A 6,735-nucleotide genomic window follows, 5' to 3' on the forward strand; every position below is an offset into this window, starting at 1 on the left:
AAATAAATTAAAAACAATATGTACTATTCGTTAACTATACTCTATTTCACCTTAGGTCCGAATGCAGCTGACCCTACAAGCAATCCCAGTAAATGTAGCTCTGTGAACGTTGCACGTGATACGCTGTCCGTGCATTATTGTGGCCCCTCTTCAAGGCCACCTACTCTTCACACGGCCTTGTATTGGCTTCGATGGCTTGCAGCATCCGTTACGGTCAGATGTAGGGTGAAACTTAGCATACAACACGTTCACAAAATTAGATTATGTTTATTAAGTCACGTTTATTATATTAAAATCAGATTTGCGTTGCATCAGATTCGTTTATATCAGATATGTATCACTTAAATCAGTTTTTCTAGAAAATAATGTTTCGTGTTACTGATGTTTTCTGGTTGTTTTATCACGTGCAATATTCACATGAAATTCAGCGTAAAAGTAATTATGTCATTAAGTACATTGAGTTAAATTAAGGACTTCATATTATTCGTATAAACGGCACCATACATCTTGTTGGAACAGAATCAACTTGATTAATTTGCTAAATACAAACACAACTTCCTGTAATACATCAACAAATATAAACATTCCAACCATTTTTTGATATCTCTACTCGAAAGCTCGAAGCCGAAATATCTCCCGTCGGCTTCAAGCACACTGCCAAGCTGCCTGCATGAAGAAAATATCAGCAGACTCTTACCCCCGAATTCATAGATGTGACTTGCTCTGAAGTCGAGCTTCAACTTGCTCAAGTCCGTCTTGCGACGAGCAAGCGCGCTTCATAAACGCGCCTTAACTTGAACCGATCTTGAACGGAGCTTGAAGCGAACTTGAAGTGCCCAAATTTCAAGACTGGGTTGGACCTACCTTGAACGCGACTTCGTAGTCATTTCAACATGGCGGCTTGCTGATGTGATGTCGCATATGGGATCGCCGCGTTCAATATTTGTGTCCTGTGATTGCCGTGTTGCCCTCGGTCACGGGTATTTTTCGCCGAGAGAAGCGGCCATTCCTCCGTGATCGAATGCACCCCACCGGGATGTGCGACAACGAACGGCAACGGCGCGGGAGCTGCTCGGCCGCGACTTGACCGCCTGATCCGAACGGCGACAACAGGCGGCTGCCGCTGATACCCAAGCTACAGTTGCTCATCACGCTGCGACGTTTGCTGGCAGGATGCTTCTAGCTGTCAACATTTCACAATGGACGGCGCGCGGTGCAATCGGGAGAGTGACGCGTCTCACCGTAAGGCATCTGTCGCTCGGACTCGTCCACTTCCCCGGCGCTCCCGAAATTCTCCGCCTCCTTCGAGTAACCGGGTTCACGCACGCGTGTATCAAAAGCCCGGGTCCCTGTGGCGATTATGCAGACATTTATGAGAACTTAAGAGCAGTTGCCTGCATAAACTACCCAGGTAGGTTCCCCCGTTTACCGAAAATAAACAAGCCTCCAGAGCTTCTGGCGCAAAGAACCTGAGCAAGCATGTGCGGTGTGCACGCACGTTTACTGATGCAAGCTCTTGACCTAACGTTCTCTGTATGCATACTAGCAGTTTTTTTTAAAAACAAAATCGCCGAAAAAATACAGGGACACAGACAAAGGGAAACAGGACAAGGCGCCTTGCCCTGTTTCCCTTCGTCTGTGTCCCTTCATTTATTCGGCGCTTTTTGTTTGCAATGAACCAACTGGCCCAAATCTCCACTTTATTGTAGTAGCTATTCTCACTTTTGTGTTGTTTGTGCTGGATTACTTGTTTAAAAAATGACGTGCAGTATGAACTTGCCACTTGCGTCAGTAAAATCAATATGGAAAATCAGGAATGCCTTCTAGTTTGGTACTACCATGCATTTCAAGTTCTCAAGTTATCTCTGAATTGTCAAATGGCTGCTTAGAACAAGATTGGTCATACATAGCTGCTGAAAACTCACTCCGATTCCTCCCCCTCCCCCCCATGTACAGGTTCTACATTTTACAGATGCCACACACTTCACCAATTTTTTGTTCCAACAAGTTTTGACGTGTTTTATTACTGTATTTGTGCACTAGCTGTTCACCACAAAACATACTTCTCGAATTACATCTTACATGAAGTTTGTCGAAGAAGGGCATTGCTGAAAGAAAGCATACCTTCTTTTCCTAAGATTTCTGCAACATTTCACAAATGGATGTGCCGAAAGCATTGTTTAGCACTGTGCTAAGGAGTGCTTACCAACTCTCCCCGAAACAATATCTAATGAAACAATAGCCACCGGTTTAATTTTTTTTTGCTCCAAAAGATTTATTACTATGCACAGGTTTGCACCAAGCTCGATTCGAGGGCACAACACTTTTGTGTCCACTCCACAATCAAAATATTATTGCCTCGTGAAAGAAAAAATACATCACAATTCTCCCAGTGCAATAAAGGCAAGACAAAATGAGTTGACCTTTTTTATGATCGTTCACTCACACTAAACTTCACACCCATGCACATATTATCTGCATGCAACCTCCATAATGAAGATGTTGGAATGATAATTTGCCAAATTCTTGAAAACATCATATATTGTCTCTCTGACTCGTAACATTTATTAACTCATTCAGGTACAACACCACCCAGATAAAGACTCGCAACACTGCTGAAAGAAAAAGACGATCCCCATGCCTCGCTGGGTAGTTGAAATCATCACTCCGTGCGCAGCATCACGTAACCTAGGGAAAACGAGCCATCCTTGCTGCTCTGCCAGTCATACCAGCCAGGGGATAATGTTGAGAAGATCAGTGCAACTGCTAGCTAAAAGGGGAAGAAAAACAAGCAGACTGAAGCCAGGGTGGTACTGTATAGATAGGTATGGTGCCTGGAATGCATCTCCGACTGGTGTGTCTACTGTGTCCAAAGAAGTAATCCCTCAATTTCTGCCCGGTGCATCATACAAGTGTCATGATGTCGCCGGTCGCAATCCTGGCGGTGTCCCAGCAGCGGTGGTTGATGTGGCAGACGCCTGTTCTACTGCAGGGCGCTCTACAGTTCGACAGTCCACTGAAGCTTCAGCATCCAGTAGTTGGGACACCGTGACGACAGCGACACTCGCGTTCGCCTCGTGGTACTCGCAGCTGCTCTTTAACGTTTCAATGGCCAACCGCCAGGATCGCAACATGCAACAGCGTGACACTTCGGCTTCCGTGACGTCATTTGTTGCCACTTTCGGACCACTTTTGATGTACGGGCAGCAAAGGACGCTAAACACACCAGTCGAAGACTTGCTCCAGGCACCATACTCGTCGGGTAGTTGAAATTATCACTCCGTGCACAGCATCACATAACCTAGGGAGAATGAGCCATCCTTGCTGCTCTGCCAGTCATGCGAGCCAGGGGGCAATGTTGAGAAGATCAGTGCAACTGCCACCTGAAGGGGTAGAAAAACAAGCAGACTAAAGCCAGAGTGCTACTGTATAGGACCCCCCTTCCTCGTGGCACCAATGAAATGGGGATAATACGTATGTTGCACGGAGTGCACATTTTCAAACTTTTGAGCACATGGTGAGCCACAGTTCATTAATCACAAACAGTCATTTTAAAATCCCTAACTGAAATGCTTTGTCTAACTGATGTTTATGACTAAATTGAAAATAAATATGATATGATTTATGCTTTGCTTGGGCATAATGACCTAAACCTGAAGCAGTGGAAATAAGATAAAGATGAAGCTGGAGTATGCAAAGCAACCATCCATTTCATGTGTACACCTCCCTCCATCCTCGTCTTGTTTGCATTTTCGTGATTTTCTAAATCATTAAGGGATCATGCTTTTTTTTCATTATTTTACAAGTTATTTTCTCTTTGATTCTTGCATTTCTAAGTGGCATGTCTTGTGAATGCTGTGCCCTGCGTGTTTCTTTCCCCAATGAAAATACCCGTTCTCTTTTCTTGATTGTCTTTAGAACTAATGTGAACCCTGTGCTAAAACTATGGTGGAACGTATTGCTTCCTCTGTTTCCGTTTCATTACTCGCTGCACCCTCAGAAATGCATGAGCCTCAATACTGCTGTCCCACTTCCGAAATAAAAGAATTTGAATGGCTGCAACCTGTGCATTAGCCTCCTTGTTTGTCTTGTAATCATGAAACACTGCCGACATAAAACCTGCAAAAAGGGAATGGCTCAAGCTCTTGACAAACAAACATACAGACCAGAGCTGCTTATTTAGATACATATCCCAACATGCGGCACTGACGGGCAAACACAAAATAATTTTCTGGAGGTGGCACTGCGCATCTAAAGCCCTGAAAGACTCTAAGTTTTGTTTACAGAGAGCTGAGATGCTAAATTATAAAAAAAAAAATCATCCTCACCAACCTCGTATAGCCTACAGCAAATGCTGCACATACATTTGGCAGTTGAGGAAAATGGAAGGAGCGCAAGCTTGTGCTTATATCTAGGAAACAACTGTGCCGGTGAACAAATTATCTCCCAGTGGTCCACATTGAGTGCATTTCAGTCGTCAGTTTAAAATTGTGCACAAATAACGTAGAAAGGAACAGAGGAGAGAGAAGAGACAAGCACAGCCTGCAGAAACAGCTCAAGCCGAGGTCACACCGGCCTCGGCTCGAGCTGTTAGTGCAGGCTGTTCTTTTTTCTTCCGGCCTCGGCTCGAGCTGTTACTGGAGGCTGTCCTTTTTTCTTCCTTCAATACATCGAATTGTGAGTTTGTGCTTGTCTCTTCTCTCTCCTCTGTTCCTTTCTATTTGTGCACAAATTTAACCATGTTCAATCATTACCAACTCACCCAACCAACCACCTTAATTCAGTCATCAGGTTTTCAAGTTTATGCAAATTTTCATAGTCACTAAACAGCCTTCCCAGGGTGCTTATATATTTCCAAGTTTAGACGTTGTGCGAGTCGTCAGCTTGTGAATGCAAACTAGTGCGTCACAAGCTTCATAGATGTGTGGTGCAGAAGAAAAACAATGTGACGAGGACACGAGAGGAGGGCCATGGTCATAAGAAAAACGGCTCGGGTCATAAATGACTTCCTATTAACAATTGCAGTGGTGCGAGCATTTACTGCCGTAGATAAAGATGTTCGAGCAGCCAAATAAACACGGCACTGAAGAGTACAGTGACGAACTGATGGTTGTCGCTGAACTCGACACACGATCAGGGTGTCACAGTTGTCTTGAAACCGTCTGGCATACGTTTTTATGAACAGGTAGAATGTCTAGCCATACTGAAACATGCCACACCGATCTCTGGAACCGTTTGTCGCATGCAGACTTGGGCAGCCACAACTTTTCAATCAGTGAAGCAACTGCAGCTCTGAGACATGGTTGCACAGGTGAAAGAGCGATGAGCGGCCTTCCACATCCAGACGACAGTAGGCCATAAAAGCAAATTTCTGCAGTCACATCAGCGGGAAGAGATGCTTTCTGCTGTTAGTCCACTCGCTTGCAGCATTGCTAACACTGATGTGGTGCTCCCAGGCATCATGGTCACTCATTTATGAGAAGACAATGGGTACCGACCTGTAATGCTCAATAGACATTTAACAGGAACTCGCCCAAGCCCTAAAGCGCCCTTTTACGACACCGAATACATGCAGCTGCATTCAACAGCTTGAGCGCTTTACTCGTGTCCTCGTTACTTCGTCTTCCTCCTGCTCAACAGAGGGTTCCCCTTCCTACCAGTGCACTGTTGGCTGCAGCAGCACACTTACTCACTGTAGACGGGGGGCACATCACTGTGGACAGGGGGCACAACATGACAATGCTCGTTTACTTGCCTGGAAATTATGTCCAGCCCAGACCGCATTCACTGGCTGAAAAAGCAGTCCCCTTCCTAAAAAAAAAAGAAAAGTTTATGTAAGGAACGTATATGAAATATACAAGATGTAACCACAAAGCTAATATTTCCTAAGGTGCTACTCCTGCTCCTGGACATTATCTTTAGGAAGGAGACTTCTGAAAATCATATAAAATGGTTTGACTTCAATCCATGACTGTCACAAACGAGAGAGTGGCAGCGTCGAGACTATTTACAGCCGAAACGATCAAATAGAAATTAGAAAAAATTACAGTTTCAAAGAGAGCTTTCTTGATTACAAAAGGTGAACAAACTGCCTCTGCGCACCAAACATCAGTGACAGTTCCACCGCCTCATGAACAACATGTTCCGGGCCTGAGTTTTTGCCCGCGAAAGCCCGACGAGGTAAACATAGCTGCGAAAACTATGATGCCCGGTAGCTACTTACTGGTTTCGATCACCGAAAGCACAGGCACCGCGCCCAACGCTTTATGTAGTGGCGCCCATTAAAATAAGCCTTTGTAGAAACATGTAAGCAACACAAAATAACGTTTAAAACAGCCGAAAGAGCGCTTAGGCCAGGCCGCATAGTTTCCAGTTTACATATCCGAGTACTACGCCGCATAGTTTGCATTAAGGAAATGTTGTAAAAACACTTACCTGCTTTGAGCACCGCTTCAATTCGTAGTCATTTTCCTTCCGCATCGGGAGTTACAAGCGCTTTTTCGTTATAAGAGTCCCGTAGGAAGATCCTACTAGGATTTTAAACTTTCTCGTTGAGGCGTGTGGACACGGCACCGGAGTCGGCCACTCACTCGAATACCTTTTCATTCTTGTTGAACCCAGATAAGCATTCGTTTCTTGTCTTCAGTGAATCCTAGTTCAAGCTTCTCCCGAGTTTTCATAATGAAGGAGACGTCGAAACTCACATGACGCCAAATATGTCCACAAGCGAGGGAC

The 6,735-nt window shown here is 44.7% G+C and overlaps 1 long non-coding RNA gene across 3 annotated transcripts; it reads right to left on the reverse strand.

Moving 5' to 3' along the window:
• Positions 1–2,514: 2,514 nt before the first annotated feature.
• On the reverse strand, positions 2,515–6,507 carry LOC115308594. Of its 3 annotated transcripts, XR_006078050.1 has the most exons (4): positions 6,436–6,507; positions 5,694–5,811; positions 3,302–3,383; positions 2,515–2,770 (listed from the first exon to the last, which is right to left on the reverse strand). It is a non-coding gene; the product is annotated as an uncharacterized LOC115308594 (long non-coding RNA). The 3 variants fall into 3 exon arrangements; XR_005715863.1 differs by lacking the exon at positions 2,515–2,770 and having other exon boundaries at positions 3,182–3,383; XR_005715864.1 differs by lacking the exon at positions 2,515–2,770 and having other exon boundaries at positions 3,182–3,383; positions 5,690–5,811.
• Between the last annotated feature and the right edge of the window lie 228 nt (positions 6,508–6,735).

Source organism: Ixodes scapularis, unplaced genomic scaffold (genome assembly GCF_016920785.2).
Source record: "Ixodes scapularis isolate PalLabHiFi unplaced genomic scaffold, ASM1692078v2 PGA_scaffold39__5_contigs__length_11793443, whole genome shotgun sequence".
Classification (NCBI taxonomy): Eukaryota; Metazoa; Arthropoda; class Arachnida; order Ixodida; family Ixodidae; genus Ixodes; species Ixodes scapularis.